At 44.1% G+C, this 27,277-nt stretch overlaps 2 protein-coding genes across 2 annotated transcripts in view; both read left to right on the forward strand.

Annotated features, from left to right (window-relative positions):
* Positions 1-2,308: 2,308 nt before the first annotated feature.
* Positions 2,309-27,277, forward strand: part of BLVRA (biliverdin reductase A) — a 52,318-nt gene continuing 27,349 nt past the window's right edge. The window contains exon 1 of the mRNA XM_032793474.2: positions 2,309-2,393. The gene's annotated coding sequence lies outside the window, so the exon portion shown is untranslated. The remainder of the gene's footprint in view (positions 2,394-27,277) is intronic.
* The window catches only part of VOPP1 (VOPP1 WW domain binding protein), a 201,796-nt gene continuing 176,851 nt past the window's right edge, over positions 2,333-27,277 (forward strand). The window contains exon 1 of the mRNA XM_032793479.2: positions 2,333-2,393. The gene's annotated coding sequence lies outside the window, so the exon portion shown is untranslated. The remainder of the gene's footprint in view (positions 2,394-27,277) is intronic.

Raw genomic sequence — 27,277 nt, forward strand, 5'->3', positions numbered from 1 at the left:
CATATACTCCAGGATAATGCGTGAGGTGTTTACAATGCTCACAACAGCAGCGGCGACGGTGAGTTGAGCAGGCTCCATGCTTGCCATGGTATGGTGTCTGCACGGGTAACCCAGGAAAAAAGGGGCAAAGCAATTGTCTGCCATTGCTTTCCTGGAGGGAGGAGTGACTGATGACATGTACCCAAAATCACCTGCGACAATGTATTTTGCCCCAGCGGGCATTGGGAGCTTAACCCAGAATTCCAATGGGCAGCAGAGACTGCGGGAACTGTGGGATAGCTACCCACAGTGCATGCTCTGTAAGTAGAAGCTAGCCACGGTAGTGAGGATGTACTCCACCGACTTAATGTGCTTAGTGGGGACTGTATAAAATCGATTTCTAAAAATCGACCTATAATATCAACCTAATTTCGTAGTGTAGCCATACCCTTCCTCTGCTCAGTCACAGACAATGGGTGAGAGCCTGAGGCTCTTGAGCTTGTCTATGCACAAAGTAGCACTGCTTTAACTATACTGGTAGAGTTAGTTATACAATCCACCTAGTCTGACTCCATTATACTGGTATGAAAGGTGCTCATATAAGCATGGCTTATTTTGGTATAGAAATGGGAATAAGTTATACTGGTATAGGGCACCGACATACTGATATAATTGTACCAACACTAGGAGTTGTATTGTTTTAATCATTTCAAGAAAAAAATTACACCCAAACCAGCTTATCACTATAAAAACTGTTTAGACCAGACCCCCTTTGTACAAAGGGAGTTTTGCCTGAGTTAAGTGGTTTAGAAAGCATGGCTCCAGAAGAGCACATTTAAAGCTTAGCTGGCAGAAGAGATAAGGGAGGCCCAAACTACTCTCTGGTAAGAAAAGATAAAAAAGAAGGCAAGCTTATCATGCTCCTTTGAGCATTAAAATGGTCCCTGATCCCTCCTGCATGATTTCAAAACACAGTCCTTCAGTAAACTAAAGTTGCAAACACATTTCCGAGCCCCATGGAGGATGTTACCTCTACTGCTTCCACTGACTTATGTGGAGTTACTCCAGAGATACTGGGGTTAACAAGAACAGAATTTGGCCCTTAGCTAAAAGTCTGTAATCATGGTTCAGATCCTCAAAAGTATTTAGGCACTTAAATCCCACGGATTTCAGAGTTGGATGCCTAAATACTTCGAGGATCTGGGCCTAAGGACCCATGTAGTCCTGTAAATATTAATACAAAACACACAAATCATTCAAAAGAAGCAGAGAATAGAATGTTGAACTCAGAAAGTTCCATTACATTTAGAATCCAACTATTGGTGTTTGGCATTTGGGGGCTTTTATAGCCATCTGACGGTTAGCCTGGATTCTCAGTGCACAGTGGGTGGGTTATGAGCCCCAGTGAAAGTAGCAAGTGGGCATTAGCCTACAGCACCAGGTTGGTGGGGGTTGAAAGCACCATTAAACTCAGGTGAGAGGCTTTAATTGTGTGTAGACAAGATGGGGGTTGGGGGCAACACCTGAGTTAACTCAGCAAAGAAGAAATAAGAGACTGGTTAGCGACGGAGGGTGACAGTAGGAGTGCGAGGGACAACAGTTTTGGTAGAAAAGAGAAGTAAAGTCTTCCCTCCCTCATCTAGTTGTAAGGAGAGGTTGTGTCCACCTCTCCCATGCCTGTCCTAGGATCGGGTTTCCGTGGAACATGCCAGCCTGAGCCAGGCACACCTGGGCTGAACTGGGTTTGCAGTTTCAGAGGTTGTGACATCCCAGCAATAGCACTGCTGGCTTTGCTCAGGTGCCCGTGGACTGGCACCACTGTCTAGGGTGGGCAAGCGCAGGTTCTGCAGGTGCAGCCTGAGTAAGGCATTGCAGAACTAGGCTTGCAGAGGCTACTGTAGAGCGTTCCTGCAGCCAGCCTGGGTCAGGCATTGCAAGGCCCAGCTGGGTTTGCACAGGCTCCTGTAGAAGGCACATGCCAGCACAATGCAGGACAGGGCTGAGTTTGCTCAGTTGACCGGGAGGATGTGCCAGCCTAAGCTGGGCAGGGCGTGTTCATGCTCCCATTTCCTTCGGACCCGTCAGCTACACCCCCCACGTGCCTTTCCCTTGCACACAGTGTCTCCTCTGCAACTTAAAGGAGTCCCAGAGCGCAGCGGTTTCCAGCAGCCCCTGCTGAAGTGATTCCGCTTGTCCCCGTTCCGCACCGATTTCTCCCTCGCTGGCCCCTAGCCAACATGTCACCGTCTCGCTTCATCCTTTCAGCCCGCCCTTCCTTCTTTCAGACGCCTGTGAAGGGGGCGGTGCCTCGCTGGCAGCAGGGGTTGTGTAAGGGGAGAGTGGGAGCCGCACGCTGATACGCTGGAGCTGGAGAGTTGGTTGTGTAAGCGGGTTCTGGAGGGAACTACAGAGGGGTAAGCAAAGATCTCGCCCCTCGGTTAACTAAAGCGGGTGGCAGCGTTAATTTAGGCCCCTTAACATCCTTAGGATGCTGGGGATTGTTGCTGGTTGATTATGCCATCCCTACCCTCCCCAAAATTGTTTGCCATTGCCACCATATAGTGTTCCATGTTTGGGTTTTTGGATGGGAGGCTTGGAGGCTATTCGTGTAGCCCATGCTGCTTATTTTATCCCAGCCACCAAAACTTAGCAATTCAAAGGGCTAAAACCAGAGCTCTGAACTTTTGTAATCCTCATGCACACTGCAAAAAGGAAACCAAAACACACAGGGTAATTTTTAAAAAGGATAGAGCGTGAGCTTGGTTGGAAAAACTGTGATCCAGTGGAAAGGAATATTATCTTTCATAGTAAGTAGTTTAAAAGAGTGTATCACAGAGAACAAGTGGAGTGTGATTTAGGAGTTAGAATAGGATGTGGTGAGTCAAGTTTCCTGGGTTCTGTTCCTCTTAGTAGCATCTGATCTTGGCCACAGAGTTGCTGAAGTCCCAGAAATTTCTTGAAGTCAGAGGCAGCTGCAGGTGCTTAGCATAAGTGAAAATCAGACAAATTAACCTTACTGCCTCTATACTTAACCATATGTAAAATGGGGATAATACTACTACCCTGTCTCAGTCTTGTGAGGCTTAACTTATTTTGTGAAGCACTGGGAGATCGTCAGATGAAAAGCCATCTAGCTGTGTGAAGTGTGGTTCTTTTATTACATTCTCAAACTTAAGTGGAACGTAGAAAGAATATGCACAGGCATTTTTATATTGATTTGCACTTTGGTTGACCCTTTCGCTCAAGAATCTCGAAGTATGCCACAAAACATTAATAAATGAAGGTTTACAATATGTCTGTGAAGGCAGCTCCCCAATTTACACAGGAAGAAAGTGAGGCTTAGAGACATTAAATACCACACTTGACACCACATAGGAAGTCTTTGACAGAGTCAGTAACAGAATACAGACCTAGTTCTCAGTCCTATGCTTTAGTCACAAGATCTTCCTCCCCTTTTTTAAAAAATACATTCAATAGCTAAAATTCAAAGACTTCATAAAAATCAGATTTAGATAGCAAAAATATGTGCCATTTTGCTTCTACTTTCTATTTAAATTGAGAGAAGTGGTATATCCCCTCACAGTATGTGCATTCACTACCACCAACATCCATCCCAGGTTACACTGTAAGGCCCTGCCCCTTCAAATGCTTACACACACGAGTAGCAAGTCCCATTGACTTCAGTGAGATAACTTGCATGCACAGTTTCGCAGGACTGAGGCCTAAATAATTTTTTTCTGGACTACCTTTGGAAGAAATAGAGGTAAAGTCTTTATTTTCTCTGGTTACATAGGTTATGTAGGTGTTATATTCAGAACTTTGATTTTGGGTTGTCGCCTCTTTAGAGGCAGAAAACACGGAGACTGGGCGCCTTTGTGAAATATCCCAAGGGCCAGACTAGATAACTGCGCTTTACCTTAGCAGTTGTCCAAAACCAGATAGCTAATTAGTATTAACTAGGGCCAATAGCTTATTGAACAGATTGTCAACAGGTACGAAAGGCAGAAGACAGCACTACAATATGAGACTTGCAACACTACTGCACTAGCTCACCTTATGTAGTGCCAGATTAATATCCTGATGCCAGGAGAGGCAGTGGGCGTTGCAGGTGCCCTGTCCTGCTTCTGTGTTACAGATGCTAACACTGAACAGCACAAATACCAAGATTAATAAATATGGGTTTGCATATCTTCTTGGTGTGCTTAGATAAATATGATGGAAAAAGAAAATAAGTCGACTCTTTATTTCACACATCCGGAATACAGAGTTATAACCCACACAAAGTAAAAAGCAACAGATAATACATTATAAAATTGTAGCCAGAGAAATAACCAACATAATTAAAAATTCAAAGTTACTAAAAATGTTATACAACATGGTCTATGTCTAGGGCCCTACCAAATTCGTCATCCCTTTTGGTCAATTTCACAGACATGGGATTTAAAAAATGTCATTATTTCAGCTATTTAAATCTGAAATGTCATAGTGGTGTAATTGTAAGGGTCCTGACCCAAAGAGGAGTTGGGGGGAGGGTCACAGGGTTATTGTAGGGGGCGTTGTGGTACTGCTACCCTTACTTCTGCACTGCTTCTGGCGACAGCGCTACCTTCAGAGTTGGGTGACTGGAGAGTAGTGGCTGCTGCTCAGAAGGCAGTGCTGTCACCAGCGTCAGTGCTGAGGTAAGAATGGGATGGCATGATATTGCCACCCTTACTTTTGTGCTGCTGTCTGCAGAGCTGGACCCTCGGCCACCCAGCTCTGAAGGCAGCAGTGCTGAAGTAAGGGTGGCATGGCATGGTATTGCCACCCTTACTTCTGTGCTGCTGCTGGCAGGGTGCTGCCTTCAGAGCTGGGTGTCTAGCCAACAGCAGCTGCTCTCTGGCTATCCAGCTCTGAAGGCAGCACAGAAGTCAGAGTGGCAATACCACAACCCCCCTAAAATAACTTTGCAACCGTCCCTCTGCAACTCCTTTTTTGTATCAGGACTCCCAGTTTGAGAAATGCTGGTCTCCCCATGAAATCTGTGTAGTATAGGGTAAAAGCACACAAAAGTTTTCACGGTCCGTGGCATGTTTTTCATGGCCACGAATTTGGTAGCACCAAATGTCACTCTTTGACATATGTGTAGAGCAGTGGTTCTCAACCCGTGGGTAGCTTCCGGCCCAATCAGCACACAGCTGCAGCCCATGTGACAGCCTCAGGGCCATACAGGTAGTATATATATTGTGTGGATTGGCCCACATAACACACAGAGAGCTATATATGTGGCCCACGATGGCAAATAGGTTGAGAACCACTGGTGTAGAGTGCCAGCGTGTTTTGTAGAAAAAATATGAAACTGACCAGTCTGGTCTCATTTTTTGAGTGGAATCAATTTTTTTTTTAAAAAAGGCAAATATAATGAAGAATAAATTAGATTTTAAAATTTTTTTTCTAAGAATACAGGGAAAGGAATTTCTATTTTTAAATGATATATATGTTTTAACCAAATAGTTCAGCCACCTAAGACATGTTTAATGTTCCCGTTACCATGGTAACTACACATTAAGTTCCAAATTAAGGGTTGCACTTTTCTGTAAAGAGCCCTGCCCTCTACCACTTCCCAGTTGGTGTTCTGTCTTTTGCTGTTGTTTTCACTTTTAAATAATTTGTTCCTTTCCTCATAGGGGTTTTATTTTTGTTCCTGCTTTTCTCTTCCTCCTTCCTCCCTTTCCCCCCTCCCATGGATGAAAAGCTAAAGGGAGAATATAAGATTGTTAAAGAAGGAGAGAAAACCCAAGAAACCTAGAGTAAGAACAGATGAGCTAAAGGTGTGGTGCAGGATATAAGGTGCTTTATGGACAAACATAGGCCCCAGTCCTCCAAGCTAATCCACTGAAGACCAAGGGGCTCCGTGCAGGGATCTGGTGCGTGGATCCTGTTACGGGATCTAAGCCTTATTACTGCCATTATTCTGGTATTTAAACAATTTTCCACTGACTCCAGTAGACATAGGCACCGATTCCATGGAGCACTCATGGGGAAAAAAAATGGGTGCTTAGCACCCACTAGCAGCCCTCCTATCAGCTCCTCTCTGGTGACCCCACTGATCAGCTCCCCCTGCCCGCCGCGATCAGCTGTTCCATGACGTGCAGGAGGCGCTGGAGGCGAAGGGGGCAGGAAGAGTCAGGGTGGGGATGGGGCCTTTGAAGAAGGGGTGAAGTGGGGATGGGGCCTGGGGCGGAGTTGTGGGGAGACCCCCCCCCCACGCTTTAAAAAGTCTACACCTCTGCCAGTAGAACATGGCAATACAGGAATGGGATTGGAGGACTTTTAATCTGGCATTGGGTGGTGGATTTAGAAACCACTCTGGTTTGCTCTTTTACTTTTCATCAAGCTAACTTATTGACATTTTTCAGAAGTACTGCCCACTTAGCTGAAAGAGTGAACAATATGCCTTTATGAATCAGCAGAATTCTTTTGTATGCTCACTCTTAAGGGCACATGTCAATATGTAGAGGACAGACTTTTCATACAAATTAAATCCCAGGTTCATAGAAATTAGAGATGGAAAAGGCTAATTAAATCATCACCTCTGTGTCCTTATTAATTACTTCTAGAGTGCTGGAAGTAGGTAAGGTTCTTTACAGAGAAGCATAAAGACAAATTCTCGTCCATGAAGAGCTCAGAATCTAGACAGTGGTGACGTATACACCAAGCATGGTCTAGGAAAACCAAGAGCTCCAGAATTCCAGGCACCCAAATTCTAGAAATGCATAGCTGTGGAATAAATACATTTTCATATTTGAATAGAGAATAAGGTGGTCCTGTGCACCATGCTTTTGTTAAACTGTTATAATTGTTCCCAGGCTCTTTTGAACTTTAGCATGTGAATAACATTCATATGATCTTAACACCTGAGCAGACTATGACCTGGTGGGTGGTTTATTGCTACTCAGACTAAAAGATTCTGCTTTGGCACTTCGGTGAAGCATAGGAAGGGGTGAATGAGGGGGAAAGATCAGGGCTACAGAATAATGTGTTCTGTGTTAGAATATGCACTCTTCCAATGGTACCAAAGTGGTAACCACAGTATTGTCCACTGTCTTACTCCAGCAGCATAACCCTTTTGATGAGTTTTCATTCAGAGAGAACCAAATTCTGTATGTCTTACAACTTTCATTGTTTTCAGTGAACCTATTTGTGTGAATAAGCCAAGAATGATTTGGCCCATAGTCTATACATTTGTCTATCTACTATGAATAAGGATTTGGTAGCATTTGGTATAAAGTGTTTTGTACAGGAACTCAGCCAGATTGTTAAATTGCTGTAGATCAGGTTGTGTGTTTTTTTTTAAATGCCAATATGACTCTCAGGTCAGCCCCATAGGTCTCTAAACATGCCAGAGGTGCCATATTACTTGTGTTCTTGGTAAATGCACCAGGAGCTTGAATGCCACACATAGTGTTACATAACTCAGCTGGTATATAAGTTTTAACATGGTTGAGGCCGCTGATTGTAAGTGCTGTAAGGTTGCATGCATTTGTTTGAGCTGTGTTTTCAATGTTCATGTTATTTGCAATCACATTTTCAAAGGTGCCCTCAGATTTTGTGTGCCTCAGTTCTTAGGCGCCCAACTCAAGGCACCTTGGGCCAGACTTTCAAAAGTGTTGAGCACCCAAAACTCCCAATTGAAGACCTCACGAACACAACACATCCAAAAATCAGGTCTAAGCTGTCTCATCCAAACATTGAGGTAGCCAATATCTCTCGCCACTGTTGAGAATTTTGGCCTTAAGGCATTATTCATTTGTGATTTGTAACCTTCTTAAATAGCAGTGAGGAACCAATAATCATGATTGGAAGCATATCTTGCATTTGTTATCCTCCATATGAAAGAAAAAACTGCTGGTGCTCTGCTTAGCACAACATTTTCAAAGGTAAGAAGTATTCCCATCTAGGTAGTGGTGGTATTGCTAATGAATCCGTAACCTTAGCAGCTAAGTGCCAATAAATAAGCTTTGTCACCTTGAATAGTCGGTGGAATGTGATTTGAAAATAGTGTTATTCTGACTGGTGTTCCTGAGCCACTCCTGGTACAACCAGCTTGCTTTAAAATAATAATACTGTATTTGCAATAATGTCAGAAGGAGAGTGTAGTCGAAGAAACCATAAAAACATCTGTCTGCTTTCATAATCGTTTGCTATAATGATCCCAACAATAATGTTGGGGCTGGATTGTGTCTGATCTTCTGTGACTTTGCAAGGGGAGAAGAGGAACCGCATCCCTTCCTTTCCATGTATGTCCCTGCTCAGAGGCTGGGGACAATATGGCCTTTCACTGCCCTAAGCACAAGATTCTGGGAAGCTGCACCTAAAACAGGACTGCCATGGTCTTGCTCCCTCTGCACTGGGGTGAGAACCTAGGGAAGCATGTGCAGCATCTCTTCGAAGAAAGAGTTGTCTTCCCTTTGTGCTCCCCAGAGCATACCCAAGTGGAGACAATGGCTGTCAGAACTGTTGCTGGGACAGGGCACCGTAACATTTTCCCCCAGCATGGCCCTTTAACTGTGAAGCACTTTTTAAACTTGAATGGCTTGATCCTGCAAGGTGATGATCGACTCCTCGCACCGCTGAGTCTCGTCAGCTCCCAGTGAAGTCAGTGCGGAGGCTCACCACATTACAGAAATGAACTCTACATTTCCTTTGCCTGGCCCTGAAGTCCCTGCTACACCAGGCCCCACATTTGTTCGGTCTCTTCCTTTGGGTTTCCATACATGTCTGTCACAAAGACTCTCACTTTTCATCAAAATGGCTGCCACCAACAGGAGGGAAAAAGAGGTGTGTGTGGCGGGGGGTGGGGGGAAGTGCAGTTTACAAAAGAGATGTATGTCCTGTCTTCCTGTTGTTGGTGTCACTAGGCATAAATTTAAGTAACTCGGGAAAATGGAAGACCACGAATGTCGATAAAGCCCTTGTGCTCAGGCCTTAATGAACCATTGTTCCTTTATGTTTAACACTTTGTGTAATTTAGTGTAACCTAATGTGTTAAAAGCTGTAAAATGTAATGTCAGCAGTTAGTTTTTTTGATTGTAATAGCCAGTTCTCTGCTGTAATACACTGAAGCTAAATTGAAGCAAGTTTTAAGGCCACTTTTAAATACAGCATACATGTCTTTGCAGCAAAAAAAAAAACAAACCCAAAAACCCCCCCAAAAAAATTAAATAAAAAAAATACTGCAGCTAAATAAAAAAAAAAGTAAAAAATCAGTTAGTCAGCAAAAAAAAGTTTTGTAGTAAACAACTAAAATATAAAAGAAAAAACCTGCTTGTTTTAAGTGTGCAGGATTTGAGATTGCATTCTCCCTCGCACCTTATTTGAGCTCAAATAAACTTGTGTTTGCTTCTCTACCCTGGTGTGTTTATTGGCGTGGTGCACACCGGGCAACGGACCCCCCTGCTGTTGCCCCCCTCGGGCACTTTGTGTCGGCGACAGTTCTTGGTGCCCAACGTGGGGCTCGAGGCTAAAATTAGCTTTGCCCGGATCCCTCCTGGTGGTCAACAGGTCGCAGCGATGACCGATGCCCAGTGCACACCGGTGACTTCACCGGAGGCCTCGGCAGAGACGCGATCTGGCTGACCTCGGAGGGCACAACAGTGCAACGCGCTCGAGTAGTGGAGAAGCAGCTGCAGGCGACAGTGTGGAACCGGTCCTGGGTGACGGTGTGGAACCGGTCCCTTGGATAAGGTAGGAACAGTCCGGGTGTCTGGACTGTCTCTGTCAGTACCTGGGGATGCCCAGAGTCTACCTGCGACATGGGGCAGGGGCAGAGCAAGGCGAGGAAGGCAAGGTGTACCCCCCTAGAATGCATTCTAGAGAATTAGAAAGTGTTGTTCGAACCTTAACCAAGAATAGGTTTAAAAAGGTTTTGTAAGTGGACTTTGGCTTCTGTAATCAATTGGAGGGTCAGAAAAAATGGCCCGCTCAGATCATAAATTACAGTACACCCAATTACCCTGTTTTTGTCATGAACATGTAGCTCTAAAGCTGTTTGGTATAAAAAAGCTCTTGTAAAAAAAAACAAAACAAACAAACAAAAAATCCCCCAACTGTACCCTGTTCTTTCCTCCTGTCTGGTGAGTGCAGGAGTCAAAAGCAGGTTAGGAAAAGTGCAGGGAAAAGGAGGGACCTGTCTAGAAAGGGGAGACCCTAATCCTAGGCACGCTCTCCCTGTTGTAGCTAAAAAGCAAGATCAGATCGCAGAAGGGTACTGGGGGCCAAGTGTGAGTGACTGTTACGGAAGATCCCAGAGTACCCTGTGAAGCGAAAGCGCGTGACCAGGACTAACTCTAAGCGCAAGCCCGGTAACTAGCGGAGACCTGGTGATCTTTAGGAGGTCCGACCCTGGTGGACTGACTGCCTGGCATCGTCCATGGGGAAGCACCTGGGTCTAGGAGTGTGTGTACCCCATCTTCCCCTCTCCCTTTCCTTCCGTGTGGGGCCTACTGACAGTCTGATCATCGCACTGGATGCAATCAGATAAGCGCCCGTCTCGCCAGAGACTGCCGACGCTCTTTGCTGAAGGAGGTTGTAGGAGGGTCGGGCCATACCTCGTTACCTCTCCTGTGGTAGTACCTGTAGAAAAAATCCTTAAGTTAGAACCGCAGCTGCTGACAGGGCACCCTCCCCTGTGTGTGTGGAAAATGGTGGGGATCAGCTGAACATTCCATCTCACCCCTAAGAGTACCCCAGCATATACATGTAGCGTACATTGTGTTCCATCAAAACCTGCATGGTATTTAAGAGAAATTGGAATATTTACACGCGTGACATCCATTCTAAAAATGCTACTAGAAGGTACTTAATTTAATCATTAATCTAAGGAGAGCATTTATCTCCAAAAGCCCTAACACAACGTGAGCAAATTTGTTTATTGAGGAAAGGAACGGGGTTAATTTGAAATATCCAGTTTGGGCGGGATAAAAAAAGTTGCTCTGCGTCAAGGTCCAAGAATCAAGAGCAGACTATGCTAAGGCAAAGAAAACTGCTTTCAGCACCCAGCTTGGCTGTGGAAAAAAACATAACAAAGGCGAACCAAGGCATACAAAGTTACAGAACTGAGATTACATTTGCAAAGCTTAAACCTGTCCATAGATCCAACAGTGTGCCTTTGTGACCTGCGGAGCCGGTTGTGCTTGGTGACACCAAGAAGAACACAGGCAGCCGACCTGGACTGGAATCTCTGAAAGAAGGACGCCGAGCAGAGATTCCAGGTGTAAAAAACAGCCTTCCGAAGAGCGAGCATGTTGGAAATTCTGGACAAGCGTATACAGGATAATCTCTCTGTCCATCTTCCCCCTTCATCTGACATTAACACAGAAGTGGCGAGTCTGGACGTACAAGTGTGAGTATAAAAGAGGGGCTTAGGGCTTGGGGCATTAATGTTTTTCCTGAGTGATGTGGGAGCATTCCCAACACTCTCTGTTGTTGTTTTATTATTTTATTAATGGAGTTTTTTAAAAAAAATTCAGTTATATGGTGTGTTTTCTTTATCCTTCCCCAACGATCCTGTAGTGTCAGCCTGATCACCTGACACGAGGGACAAATTGGTAACAAAAATTTGTCACAGTTTGGTGAGCAATTAAAAGGGGGGGAGCCCTGCAGAATTTACACCATCTATTTGTTTTACCCTTGTTATTTTATGTTTGCTTTGCTTGGTACTGTTGGTGTTGTATGTCAAGAGCTGCATAAGTAAAAGTGAGCCCTTATAGAATAAGGAAACGCTATCTGGTTTTTGTTCTGTTCTGTTTAACCAGTTACTGTTGTTTTTCTGCTCCGTTCATTTGGACATTAGGAGTGTGAGCGGAACTGAACCTCTCGTTCGTAATTCCTCGGAGTTAAAGCCATGTGTGCAAGAAAGCTCTAAGATTGAATTAAGATCCTTCTGTCCCGTCCCCTGTAGCGGTCAGTGTATAGAAGTGGGAAAGCCTGGCTTAGACTGTAATTTCCTTTGCTTTCTGTGTAATTCTCTTTTCTGTTTTAAGTGTCAGCAGACAGATGGGTGGGTTTCTGGGTAAACCTTCTAAAGGGGTTTAGATTATATGTTAAGTAAATGGCCTTTGCCCAATGGGCCGTGTGTTTTTATCCAGGTGGCAAGCCACACGAGGGAGGACTCGGGTAGTCTTGTGAGTAAGAATGTTTAAGGGAAGAGACCAGGAGGGGTGGGGGCTAGTTAAAAAGCCCACCCTCCTAGCTAAACTGGTAGTAAAACAAGTTGGTGCCCATGGAAGGAACAGTTCAACAAAAAAAAGCAAAATCGGGCCCAGGCGGGCAAGCAACAAACAAAAAAATTAAAAAACAGGTTAAAAACTTTTAAGGGTGTAATAAAAAAAAAAGTAAATGTAAGCATAAAAATTTCAAATACTCAAAACTTACTTAAAATGGTAATTTAAGTTAATAAAAGTAGCTGTTAAAAAACAAACAAATAATTTAAAAAAAAGTAAAAAGTTAACTCTGTAGTTGGTGTCTATAAAATGTTTATAAATAAATTCAGGCAAAAAAATTATTAAATTGCAATCATTTTATTTAGCTATAAACAATTTAGTTAAATTAGCTAAAAAATGTATACAGTGCTATATAATTAAAATTTTATTAGGCTCTAAGGGCGCTATAAGTAGTAATGTTTTCTTTCAGTGTTTAAAAGCAAAAGTTAAAAGTAAAAAACAATCAAAATTCTGGTAAAGTTAATCATGTCCCTTTTAAGGTAAAAATCTTTAAGCTGTAAATAGCTTTAAATCCAAAAGCAAGCCAGAAAGCGTCTGTATTAATGCAACTTATCTAACTAATAAGGTAAAAGCGACTAAAACCTGAGCTGCCTATAAAACACATACAAAAAATATGGGGTAATTCCTCTGTTTTGCCTGAAGTCAACAAGGGTATCTGCATATTTTAAGTAATGACTGACTGCCCAAAAGGGGTAAATCTCTGTTTTTTTGTCTTTCAAATAATCAAAAAAAACTAATGCCAGCTAAACAGCATTCAATGTACCATGCATTTACTGGCACAATAAAAATTATGTTTTGTGTTCTATGTTCTGTCTTGTGGTGTTTGTCTTGTGGCCGAAATTGTTGTGTTTAGTGTTTTCATGGAATGGTCTGGTTTAAAATCAGGCAAAAAAGTTAAATTAAAATGCAGATACTTGTTCTATTCAACTTAAAATACAAAGTGTTTAAATAAATCTAAAAAATAAAATATACTAAAGTCTAATGCATTTCCTTAAATAAAAAAAAATAATATTAAATATAACTAAGGCTAAAAAAGCATTGCAATAAAATCTAATATGTGTAAAAATTCAAAATTTCCTAAATGACCAGCTAATGGCCATTTAAAGTAATCTTAAGTACCAAACTTGGCCCACTGCCCTTACAAACACATCAAAAATACCATCTAATTTGTAATCATAATAACATATTTGAACACTTTCTGGGTGGAAGCGTGGCTTCCCAGGGTGGGGTGTGCGCCCTTATAAAAAATAAATGCTGTACTTATGTCCCAAAAAACGCACAAAATATTAACAAGCACATCCTGTCAGCCAAACAGGCTTTTAAACAGTAAAAGGCCCAGGAAAGGGAACCCACTGTTTCTGATTCCCTCTGAAGCTGGTTACCCAACCTGGGGGGACTAGAAAAAGGCATTGTTCGCCTCCTGCTCACTGGTGTGGTGTTGTGTGTCATTACTTTTCTCTTGCTTGCTGTAAAGCACTCCAGCTCCCTAGAGCTTAATTGCATGTTATTCAAACAGCCAAAAGTTTGTTGAGTATTCTCAAAGGAGGGAGTTGTTGGTGTCACTAGGCATAAATCTAGGTAACTCGGGAAAATGGAAGACCACAAATGTCGATAAAGCCCTCCTGCTCAGGCCTCAATGAGCCATTGTTCCTCCATGTTTAACACTTTGTGTAACCTAGTGTAACCTAATGTGTTAAAAGCTGTAAAATGTAATGTCAGCAGTTAGTTTTTTTGATTGTAATAGCCAGTTCTCTGCTGTAATACACTGAAGCTAAATTGAAGCAAGTTTTAAGGCCACTTTTAAATACAGCATACATGTCTTTGCAGCAAAAAAAAAAACAAACCCAAAAACCCCCCCAAAAAAATTAAATAAAAAAAATACTGCAGCTAAATAAAAAAAAAAGTAAAAAATCAGTTAGTCAGCAAAAAAAAGTTTTGTAGTAAACAACTAAAATATAAAAGAAAAAACCTGCTTGTTTTAAGTGTGCAGGATTTGAGATTGCATTCTCCCTCGCACCTTATTTGAGCTCAAATAAACTTGTGTTTGCTTCTCTACCCTGGTGTGTTTATTGGCGTGGTGCACACCGGGCAACGGACCCCCCTGCTGTTGCCCCCCTCGGGCACTTTGTGCCAGCAACACTGTGTTCTACCGTTTCGTTTTTTTAAATGCTGTTAGCCTTTCCGACAGCTGGACTGAACTAAACAGGAGTAAACCCTTAAATCCTTATGGCTCATCTTGGGGAAACTCGATTATTCATGAAGTCTGGGAAAAATTTTAGCCCGTATTGTAAGACATGTGCCTGATACAAACAAGGAATGAGGGAGACAGCAAAATAAAGCTGAAGCAGGGGCAGAAATTTCTTTCTCGCTTTTACAGGACAAGCTGTAAAGGACATGGGAAATGCCTCTGAATGAGTCAGTAAGTCAGCTTTAGCAACAGAGCTGCTAACATTTAGCAGACTGCAGAGGTCGTAGTTTGTTTTAGGTAACAGAAGCTTAACTGGCAAAGACAATTGTGTCTTTAAATAATACCTTGCACTTCTATAGAGCCTTCTGACAAAGCATCTCAAAAGGCTTGAGGAAGGTTTGATTGATTCGAACAAGATCACCTAGGCCTCTTTCTCTGTTGCTCTTTGTCTTATGTGATCATTTATGCCAATATAAAATGGTGGATGAGGTAATGTCTTTTACTGGACCAACTTCTCTTGGGAGAGACAAGCTTTTGAGCCACACAGAGCTCTTCTTCAGTTTGATAGGGCTTTACATCCACTTTGCACTGAAGTAAATGTCTGCACAAGATGCAATATGGTAGCAAATCAGTCCCTCCATCTGAGGCTCTAAGCACCTTTCACCTAATTTTAAAAGTTCAGTAACTGATTAAGCGTTACAACTTTTTTGCGTGCTTGCTCATGTTGATTCCATTGTAGGTGTACATGTGCCCATGTGCGTGATCATTGGAGATTTTTGTCTTAGCGGTATCGGTAGGGCCAACTGTGTCACCCCTTTGAATGCCACGCTTATGCACAGTATATAAGGTGCTGCCAGCCCTATGCCCTCTCAGTTCCTACTTACTGCCCATGCTGGTCAGTTAGAGCGCCTTTCTTTACTTGTGGAGGACTTGCAATTTTTCTTATCTTGGACTCTGTGCCATTAGTCTTTGTACATAGTTATCTTTAGTGTTAAGTGTTTGTTTATTGTAGTAGTTAGTGTTAGTAGTTAGGTCCCAGCAGGGACTTTGCCCCCAGTGGGGCATGGCCCAGTCTCTGGGATTTAAGACCTGAGAATCCTGTAACAGGCCTATGCCTGATAGCAACCCCCATGGCAGCTGTGTCAAGTGCCTGGGGGGAGCACCGTTAGAGAGAGGTGCCGGATTTGTAAAAACTTTCGGCCTTGCACGAAAAAGGAGAGAGACATTAGGCTCAGAGCCCTTTTTATGGAGTCCGCCCTCTGCTTGATGTCCAAGCCGTCCCAGCATGAGTCTCCAAGGACCTCCGCATTGGTGCAAAGTGCACCACCATCACCAGGGGCCCACGCAGCACTGCTCTATCTCGCTGGTGCCAAAGAGGTCTAAGAAGCATAGCTCCCCAACAAAAAAGGGCCAGTCAGCAGTAAGCAAAGAGCCTGCCCTGAACTGCCTGTCTGCCTTCAAGAGCCCAGGCGTCAAAGGAGCACAGACCTCCACCCACGCAACCAGCACTACCAGTGCCTCAGGCTTCGGCTGAGGCTCCCCAAAAGGGCAAGCCAGCTAATAAGGCTCCTGAAGGAGCGATGGAGTGCCGCCAATCCCTCGAGATGATGGTGCACTGTCCACCTCTATATCCACAGTCACCAGTGCCATCATCGAGATCGGCATGGACTTACCGTCATTCACCGGCTCCACGATCGTGGTGGCCATCGTGTTGATGCGGCTCACTGAGAGAGAGGTGCCAGTCCCTCTATTACTGATACCGATCGTCATCCTGAAGTTCGTCGTCCCGGCGCCAATCCTGGTCACTGACGCTGTAGGAATGATTTCCTTCACGCCTCCAATCTCCTCGGCACCAGACCTGCTTGCCACACGGTTGGTACCAGTCCCCTCGGGCCGGGCACTGGTCTCCGGTGTTAGTGGTCTCTAGGCAGAATCAGGCCTCAACAGCCCCTCCAAGGTCTCCGGATGGGGGCTCCTCCAGAACCAAGGGCCGGTTCAGCCCACCACGTCAACTTCAGTGGCGAGATTGGGTTTGTGAGCCAGCATTGGTGGCAGCAGGGCAGTGGCCTGCTCAGTGGCAATGTTAGAATGCCTGGGGGGTCCCAGTCATGGTGATGCCCCCTTCGGTACATTTGTTGGCCGCCACCACCACAGAGCAGCGGCCACCCAGACCTGGTACCAGAGGCGTACCTGGTGGCCGAGCCTCAAGAGGCTGTGCCTACCCCCAAGCCATCCTCCCTAGCAGAGGAGGAACAGCCCTTCGTCCTCCCGCAACGAGGCAATCATGGGCCCTTCTAGTGCCAGCCCGCCTGATGACTTTAAGAACCACTAAGCCTTACTGGAGGGTGTCTGACAACCTGGGCCTACAAGTGGAGGAGATGGCTGAACAGGAGGACACTCTGTTCAACGTCCTGTCAGCCTCGACCTCTATCCGTATCTCAGTACCAGTGCACAAAAGGATCCTCGAAATTGCCACAGCCATTTGGCAGACATCCTTCTTCATCCCTCCCACCTCAAAACAGGCCGAGAAAAAGGACTTTGTCCCAGCCAAAAGTTTTGAATATCTTTATACCCACCCTCCCCCTGGCTTGCTGGTGGTTTCCACTGCCAATGAGATGGAGAAGTAGGGGCACTCCAGTTCCACCCCAAGAGATAAGGAGGCCAAGCGGCTGGACTTGTTTGGAAGAAAAACTTCACTGCAAGTCTACAGTTTCGGCTGGGTAACACCCAGGCCCTCCTGGGCCATTATAACACCAATTTATGACACAATCTCCATAAATTTAAGGAGTCCCTCCCACAAGATCAGGCCCAGAAATTCATCACCCTGGTGCAGGGACCTCAGCGGCCTGCTGCCCATGTGGGTGGCGTGGGATGCAGTGGACTCAGTGGCCAGGTTGGTGGTGTCCGCAGTGGTGATGAGGCACAGCTCCTGGCTTCAAACTGCTGGACTCTCCCTGGAGATGCAGACCTCCATTCAGGACTTTCCTTTTGGTGGGAATGGGCCGTTTTCCGATCAAATGGATGTGAGGCTGCACGAGATGAATGACACCGAAGCCAACCTCCATTTACTGGGCATCCATATCCCGCAGTCAGTGCATAAGCCATTGCAGCCACCACCAACTGCCAAGGTCGTGGCAACTTCATTTTGGATCTGCCAGGAGAAGGGACAGGGACACTATGTTTGGTTGTCGCTGCCCTTCTTCCTCCCGCTCACCTGTGCAGTGTAGCCAGGCTAAACATTTGGCAGTGCAGAAGCACTCAGATTTATGACGCGATCAAGAGCGACACCCCAGCCAATTCCCCAGATCCACTGCTACCTTTCTTCAACCACCTTTTTCCCTACCACTCAGCCCGGTTGCAGATTACATCAGACCGTTGGGTCCTGGACATAATAGCTGGGGTCTGTACCCTACAGAGTCAAGCTGGACAGGGCGAGAGTTCTCCTCATGGCCTCTGTGTCCCCCTGTCAACACCGATTAGGCATGCTGTTGGACTTGCTGGTAGCTGTCCCTCTTCCACTGCCTCTTCGACCAGATCTGCTTTTGCAGAACCATGGCAGTCTGCTGCATCCGAACCTGGCTGTGCTGCACCTGACAGTTTTTGGCTGTTGCATGGCTGAATGTGGACAAAAAAGTATGTTTGGCCAGTGTTCAGCAAGTTTTGTTCGGCAGCAGGAAACCCTCGACCAGGGCAACCTACCTGGCAAAATTGAAAAGATTCAAATATTGGGCCTCAGAACATTAGGGCAGAGCAGGCTTTGCTGCAGGTTATCCTGGACTACTTGCTGCATTTTAAGCTTCAAGGGTTGTCCCTTTCTTCAGTCACGGTCCATCTCGACGTTACATCCCCTGTCCAGGGTAGGTCCCTCTTTGCCCACCCCATGACCACGGTTCTTGAAAGGGCTGGAGCGCCTATACCTGCACATCTGGGAATCAGTCCCACCATGGGAGCTGAATCTTGTGCTGTCTAGGCTTATGGATCCTCCCTTCAAACCCTTGGCTTCCTGCTCCCTCTTACTCCTCTCCTGGAAGGTTTCTTTCCTGGTCGCTATGAAGCCGGCCCATTGGGTGTCGGAGTTCAGGGCACTCACTTCGGAACTGCCCTACATGGTCTTCTTCAAGGGTAGAGTTCAGCTGTGCCTGCACCTGGCATTTTTACCCAAGGTTGTGATCGAGTTTCATACTGCCCAGGATATATTTCTACCCGTCCTCTGTCCTAAGCATCATGCATTGGATGAGGAACGGAGGACGTCAGAAGTGCGCTGGCTTTCTACATAGATAGACTGAAGCCATTCCATAAGTCGAAGCAGCTATTCATGGCGGTGGCAGATAGGATGAGAGGTCACCCAGTGTCCGCTCAGAGAATCTTGTCCTGGATCACAGCCTACATCCGCTACTGCTATGAGCTGGCTAAGCTTCCTCCACCAGCAATTGTGGCGGCTCACTTGACTAGGGCACAGGCTTCATTGGCAGCCTTCCTGGCACAGGTGCCGATACAAGAGATCTGTTGGGCTGCGACCCGGTTGTTCATCCACATCACATTATGCGCTGACCCAGTAAGTTTAAGAAGATGCTGGCTTTGGCAGAGCACTGCTACAATCTGTGAGGTTGTGAACTCTGAGCCCACCTCCAAGAAGCTTGTGAGTCACCTACAATGGAATCGACATAAGCAAGCACTCGATAAAGAAAAAAGTTACCCACCTTTTTGTAACAGTTGTTCTTCTAGATGTGTTGCTTATGTTCATTCCATTACCTGCCCCTCTGTCAGTGTTGTCGACAAGAAGGAACTGAGAGGGCGTAGGGCAGGGGTGAAAGTAACTTAAGGGACTTACTGGTACGCAGGGCTGGGGTCCTGAGCAAGGCAGGGGGCTCAACTGGAAGGGGCAGGGCCTTTAAATCGCAGGGCCCTTTAAATCGCCGCCAGAGCCCAATGGTAGCAGTAGTTGTGGCCGCAGCTGGGAGCCCGGGGGCTCTGGCAGTGATTTAAAGGGCCAGGGGCTCCGGCTGCTGCCAGGAGCCAAGGATCCTTTTAAATTGCTAGCCTGGGGAAGCTGCCCTCTGCCAGTATGGTCAGCTGTTTACCAGCTCTTGCCGGAATGCCGTACCGGACCAGACCGGTTTACTTTCACCTCTGATGTAGGGCCAGCAGCACCTGATATACCAGCACATGAGCACGGCACTGAAGGGGTCAACAGAGCCAGCCCTCTAGATACCCCTAAGGCAAAAATCTTCAGTGATTGTGCATGTGGGCATGCACACACCTACAATGGAATGGACATGAACAACACACCTCAAAGAACAACAATTACAAAAAGCTAAGTAACCATTTTTTCTTGTACTTCTTCCACTGTGTTAGCTATCGCAGTGATTCTCAACCAGGGGTACACAGAGATCTTCCAGGGGGTACATCGGTTCATCTAGATATTTGCCTAGTTTTACAACAGGCTACATTAAAAGCACTAGTGAAGTCAGTACAAACTAAAATTTCATACAGACAATGACTGGTATATACTGCTCTATGTCCTATAAACCAAAATGTAAGTACAATATTTATATCCCAGTTGATTTATTTCATAATTATATGGTAAAATCAGAAAGTAAACAATGTTTCAGTGATAGTGTCCTGTGACACTTTTGTATTTTTATGTCTGATTTTGTAAGCAAGTAGTTTTCAAGTGAGGTGTAAGTTGGGAGTATGCAAGACAAATCAGACTGCTGGAAGGGGTACAGTAGTCTGGAAAAGTTGAGAGTCACTGAGCTATAGTATCTCCATTTTACACATCGAGAAACAGAGCCCCAGGGACTGAGTAATTTGCCTGAGGTCATACACTAGCTAAGTGTCAGAGCTGAGAATAGCACTTGGAACACATGATTCCCAGTCCCCTGCTCAAACCACTAGAAAGTGTGTCCTTGCCACCCAGGGGGTGACCAGTTCTCCAAGATGCAATGCGCCCTCTCTGAGATGGTTTCATAGGAATCAGTGGGAGCTGAAGGTACTTCAGTGCAACCCCCAGAGATCTCAGGAGGAATTGCTAGCCAGGGACTTGATCCTGTGAAGTGCAAAGCAACAGCTGTGTGGTCCTGAGTGCCTTTGACACCAGGCTTGTGCAGTTAAATCAGTAACGACAGGCATCCAGTGTGTTTTCCAGCAGAAACATGTGCTGCTGCTGTCCAGCTACAGCAAGGCCCAGTTAATATAAAATACACTTAGTATTGTGTATGACACATGCCCCAAAGCCACATTTTGATTGCTTGTAATTCAGCCTGTCTCAAGTGACTTGCTTCCTGAGTGACCTGCCAAGTTTCAAATTCTAAAATGTGGCCATTTTGGAGTTACCTTGCTACATGCAAATGGGAGGAACAAATTTTAAAACTGGGAGAGGCAGAGTATTTTCCACACATCTCTAACTTAAAAACAGCCCAACTGATTTGGCTCAAATTTTCCTTAGGGAAAAAGGCCACGTGTGAATTTTCAGTCTGAAAGGAATTTTATATTTTAAAGCAACTTACAAGCAACTGGACATAGAAGTTGACTGGTTTGCTCTTCTTAAATTTCACTCTATCAACAACAGGGGCTATACTTTAATTCTGACATAAATCATATTCCACTCATGTAGATACTTAGTATAAGCGTAAAACTGCCAATCTGAATATTCTGGAAAAACTGAAGGGTCATGTTGAATACATTATTTGTTATAAATGACAGTGAAATGCCTATTTAAGTAAAGATTATACCCTGCTATTCTAAATACTAGAAGGAGTCAATGTAATTTGATGTTACAAAAAACCCAAAAGAATTAGTAGTAAAATTGCTTCTGAGAAGTCTATATGCATGCAGTTTAGTTAGTTTGGAGTCCTATCCAATTATGCCATATTTGGGATGATGATAATATGTAGTATTTTTCATCAGTAGATCTCAAAGCGCTTTAAAACGAGGCGAGTACCTTTGTTCCCATTTTAGAGATGGAGTAACGGAGGCATTGGGAGATGAAGTATCTTGCCAAATGTTACCCAGTGGACCACTAGCAGAGTCAAGATTAGAACTCAGGCCTTGAGTCCCCGTCTAGTCCTTCATCCATTAGGCAACACTGCCCCTCTGATTATGATAACTGCTGGATGATCCAGTCTTCATTCTTGCTCTGTCCCTTCTCCTATAAAACACATAGCTTTGATTTCAACTTGGGAATATGTGTTTGGAACAGATGAACTGTTAATGATCAAAATTTCTGCTCCCTTCATGCAACCTCCCACCTTAGAGGAGGACTGGCACACAGCGGGCAGTATGCAACATCCATAAAGGAGTGTGGCATTGGGTATGCTCCGCTGGAAGCAGTGTGTCTATATCACCTCAGCACATGCCTGTGCTGAAGAGACACAACTGAGCCCTTACATAAACCTTAACATCACCTGCTGCTTTCACAGGGATTAGAAAAAGGACAGACATGGTCCTTGTCCTGAAGAGTTTGGAATCTGAATGAAAAGAAGAGAATAGGAGCATGAACGAAGGAAAGTCCATGGCGAATAAAACACTCACTCCTCCATGCTTCTAAAGGTGATACCTGCAGGTTTGGAATAGAGGTTCATTGACTGGTAGATTGGTCGCTGCCCATGTGGTCCCATTCCTATGGTAGAGGACTTCATTCTGCTGGACTGACAACCTGGCATGTTTCACTAGCATTAAATTAACTCCTCCCCCTCCTCAGCCCCCATAAGTAGGGCTGATAGATCTCTCCAGAAAGTCTGATCTATAAGCATAACTATCTCTAAAAGGATTAGGAGGAAAGTAGCTCTTTAACCATTTTTAAAGCATCCTACACAAAACAATGTGAATGGAAAGCTGGCTCCACAGGGTTTATCAAATGATACTTGGAATAGAGGCATGGACTTTGACAGCAAGTGGAAATACAAGCTGGCAAAAAAAGATAGAACCATAATGTGAAGCCCAGCTACTTGTGAATATGTACAGAAAGAGAGAACGAGAAAGGATAGGAGAAGAGAAAAGTGGTGAATGGGATCCTTTAAGGGGGAGAAGGAATTCTAGGAAATTCTGCTTCCCTGCTGTCTCCATCTAATTCTAAGCAAAGTAAGTGAATATGAATGGAGTGCTTTAGAGATCATCACATATACCAGTTACATGCTTTGAACCACTGTGGTTCTGCTACATATGTAATCTATAGAAGCTTGACCGTGTGTGAGAGGACTGAGGCTACATCTTAAGACATCTAAGGAAGGATTCTGTAAAATAGCAATGATCTAGTAGTACCCACATGCAGTGCATATAATTACAGCACAGTATTGCAATGTCTCATTTGTGCCTCCCATTGCTAGCAAGTCTAATAAGTAAAAATAATTATATACTTATGCAACCTGTTTTGTAGAGGCCAGTATCAGGACTGGCCTCATGCCTAGCTGCAATATGCATGACTTAAATAACACAATACAATTTGTTTGCAGAATGTGCTTTCAATCCCATATCTCAAATGCTCTGTAGAGAGAGTTTGTCATAAGCTAATGAGAAGAAAGATTTTAAATTGAGATTTTAAAAATGGTGCTTCAGAGGGCAAGGCTGGATAAACCACTGAATATATGGGGTATTCAGAAGTTTTTTAGCTATTAGCTAAGTAGTCACAGGATTGCAGCACTCTCAGCCAGTACAACCTCTTTCTTTTTACTGAACTTACAGTCCTTATTAGTCCAGTTACAGGAATGTTGTAGTTAAAAATGGAAAAGACCTTTGAAAGAGAATGAAGTATCTCATCTTGCAAGGGCAGAGCTATAGAGTATCTTTAGGCTATATTTCCTAAGCTGGCTGCCTTTTAATAGCACCTGGAAAATGTATGCACTCAATATTGTGCGTGGAAAACACACCCTTGTGCCAGTCAGAGAACATTTGTACATGCAACCAGGTAATTGTGCAAATAAGGGCTTCTTTGGGCATTACAGTTACCTGGTGTTGCATATAGAAAATGTCCATTTTCATATACAAATATGAATCTTGTGCTCACAATGGATGTGCCCGCAATTTGTGTGGCTGCAGTTTAATCAAAAATGTGGTTCATAAGATGCCAGACCTTAAGCAAAAGTATACTAGACAATTAGTACAGAACAGTCTATCTTATAGTACAGGAGAGATCTGTTATTTTAGGGAAAAAAAATAAGTAGCATGAACATATAGCATAAGATATCAGAATTATTTTACCTAGTCTGTCCCAGGATGTAGGTGATAGCTATCAGAATATTAATATTGTTTTAAATAAGTCAATAGGAACAGCTAAGGAAGTGGTTTGTGAATTGCAATATGTTCTCTTTTTAACTTTCTTTTTATTCTTTTCTTAATTTTGGTAGTTGTGGGAATAATTTGAGCCAATGTAGGACTTCTGTTTCACTCTCTACAGGACTAAACTTGATGGATAATTATTATAACTGTTCCTTTTGGTGCAATTTTGTAGTGTAATAGCATAGGCTGCTGATGAGGATAAGCATGGCAGTCTGCAGGGGAGCATATAGCTGTACAGTGGAGTCATTTTTATTTTACATCTTTTACGCTTTCAAAATAGTGTCAATCTAGCCCCTAAGCTCAGAATTTCATGCTCAAATTCTGGGGTGCTCAAAAATTCTGATTCATCCATGAAAATAAGAAAACTAGATTATCTGGCTACTTGATTTGCATACAAAACTGCAGTTTCCTTGCTCAAGTCTAAATATTTTAAGGAGCTCAGACTTTACCCAGGCAAATTCAGAAGTTCCTTTTGAATTGTCCTGTTTTATATATAAAATAGCACCTTCTAAAAATAGCATGTGAGTATAATGTAGAGTGATGTACGGAAAGGAATGTACTTTTTAAGTATCTTTGTAATCCATGTATAAAATATTTAATTCACTCTATTATTTATATGGCTTCTAAATGCGCCCTCTTGTGGCTGATTTAACATGTGACAATGTCTTCAGTTTCTGAAGGTAGCCTAATAGATAAAGGAGTGATGTACCAGAATGAACAAACTATCTTGTAGCATTGAATTGTAATCTAACTAGACGTAAGATCGTAAGATCTGGTAGCTGACCTAAAGCTTAAAGCTTTATGTAGGCCAACAATGTGAAAACTGTATGGGGTTCTAAAATTGAGAGGGATTTGAATGACCCCTATTGTTAGAGTTTTCCTTTTCCTTTCCTACCCCCCCCCCCCTTTGGCAATTGCCAGTGTTAGTAGTTCTATGAAAGTTAATGAAGACAAAGATTGGCTCATTCTAGGTATCCTGGGGTAGCAGTTGACTTAGCTACCTAGTCATTCAAACAAGATATACAAGCTTTATTCTGTGTATACACGTTCCTTTAATGACAAAACTGACATATAAAACTTCACCTGACCCATTTCACCTTAACTCTGAGCCATAACATAAAGCAAACTCATTCCCCTACAAATAATTTATATTGGAATAGTGAGAATGTTTTCACATAAAATAATTTTAAATTTGATTTTTTAAAATGGAAAAAAAATCAGATTTCTGACTAACGGCAATCTATTTAAGTACCTTGTCTACTATGCCAAGGTTATGGGCCAGGTCCTCAACTGGAGTAAGTTGGCATTGTTCTGTTGACTTCAATAGAACAACATTGATTTACACCAGTGGAGAATCTGGCCCTTTGTTAGTATGTTTAAGGGGACTCTGCAGTTCTTGGCAGTAAAGTGCTTTGTTCTTTCTTTTGGGGGATTCTCACAGTAGATCAGTCTGTCACAGAGCTGGGATCCTATGACCTTAAGTGCACCAGAAGACAACAGATATTATCTATCAGATGAGTCAACTAAGGCCTTTATTTCTGGCTGTTACAGCTATCCCCCTATTCCATTTTGTTTCTTACAGCTGTCCCCATACTCCATTTTGTTCTCCTCCTGTGGATGCCCCTTCCCTGGCTGTTAAGTTGTTTACCAGGGCCACTGCCCTTCTCAAAGGGAGGGCCCCTTAAGTTGTTTACCAAGAGCCATTGCCCTTCTCAAAGGGATGGCCACTTGTGCTAAGTGGGACCACTGCCCTGTTCAAAGGGTTAGTCCTGTTATCACCTTGTTAAACCTGGGCTCGGTGTCTGAGGTGTTTAGAAGAAAAAAGGGTAACCAATGGGGGTTTATGCTAGATTCAGTTACGTCAGCAATCTGATGGTTTAGGGCAGCGGGAGACAGACTTAACCACAATTATATAGAACACAGCAAATTATTCCCCCGTATCATGATCGTAACTTAACCAAGAACTACACACATTAGCAAGTAATGAACAACAAACAACAATTTTTTAACAACCTAACTTACAGAGCACATACAAAGCATTTCTCATAAACCTGAGCTTAACCACAGCTGATGCAAAATTGAAGATTACAACTTATCAGACTAAGAACATGATTTCTATCGTGCACCTAGCAGGCATGGGGGAGGGGCTGCAAGCTGCAAAGCAAACCAAACATCCACCGCTAACCAAAGCCGAATAGGCCCAAGGGGATGGTGGCTGCAGCAGTGGACACAGCTGGATAGCAGAGAGCCCCGAGGCAAGCCACAGGAGCGAAGCTTAGCAGCGGCACAAACTTATTTTTAGCGGCAAAGTGCCGCGGTGTTTAGGAGAGGTTTTTAAAGACGAACAACTAAGGTTAGTCTGTGGTCTATATGCTGGGGAGCAGAGCAGCAGGCTAAAATAATAAAATAAAAGTATAGAGAGTTTCACAGAGGGGGTTCTTACCAGCCCCCAAGAAGGCAGCACGTAGGCAAAAGCAGCAAAGAGACCAATCAGAAAAGGCTAATCAAAGTAAGGTCTCACCTAATGCAGCCCCCTTCTCTAACAGGGCAGAGGCAAACCCTTACGTTTCTTCGTGGTGGGGCGGGATTCCAAAAAACGTTCTGGTGTAATGGTACCTCGAAAGAGTAAAAGTGGAGAGCGGAGAAAGGTGCGCCCCAAGAACCCCCTTGTGCTGATCGACCAGGCGCAATGCATGAACCTTTCTGCGTTAGTTTCAACAAATGTCTGATTTTAAAGGCAAACTCCAGGCAGTTAGCCCAGTACTTTTGATATGCATCCTCTGATACAGGGGAGGAGTGTATGGAGGAAGCGAAATTCTGAAGTGAGAGCACAGAGAATCGTCTGGGCAGAGTCCTGTGCCAATAAGGTGACCCAAAAGCAATGAGCCTATGACTCATGCGCAGGATCTTAAAAACACAATAGGCTCTTGCAGCTCTGATGCACCCTACACCGAGCCGCAGTTAACAAGTGATAAACGACAACCCTCTTGAACAGGGGCAGTGGTCCCACTTAGCACAAGTGGCATCCCTTTGAGAAGGCAATGGCTCTTGGTAAAGACTTAAGGGGGCCTTTCCTTTGAGAAGGGCAGTGGCCCCTGGAAAACAACTTACAGCCAGGGGAAGGGGCATCCACAGGAGGAGAACAAAATGGAGTAAGGGGACAGCGTGTAAGAAGACTAAAATGGGAATAGCGGGGATAGCTTAACAGCCAATGAAAGTAAAGGGCCTTTATTGAATTCCTATCATCTGATAGATAATAGTTGTTGTCTTCTTGCGCCTGCACTTATAAAGGTCAGTTGTAGGATCCCACTCTGTGACAGACTGACTACTGTGAGATCCGCCCAAAAAGAAAGACATAAGCACTTACTGCCAAGAACTGCGCAGTCACCTTCAACATACGAACAAAGGGCCAGATTCGTGCCACTGGTGTGTAAAATCAAGCGTTGTTGTAGTGTGAACAGATCAGACAGAACAATGCCAACTTACTCAGTTGGGAGCTGGCCATAACCTTAGGACATAGTAGCACAAGGGTACTTACTCTCCCGTTGATGTCATATACACATACATGTTT

The sequence above is a fragment of the Chelonoidis abingdonii genome, chromosome 2 (genome assembly GCF_003597395.2).
Source record: "Chelonoidis abingdonii isolate Lonesome George chromosome 2, CheloAbing_2.0, whole genome shotgun sequence".
NCBI lineage: Eukaryota > Metazoa > Chordata > Testudines > Testudinidae > Chelonoidis > Chelonoidis abingdonii.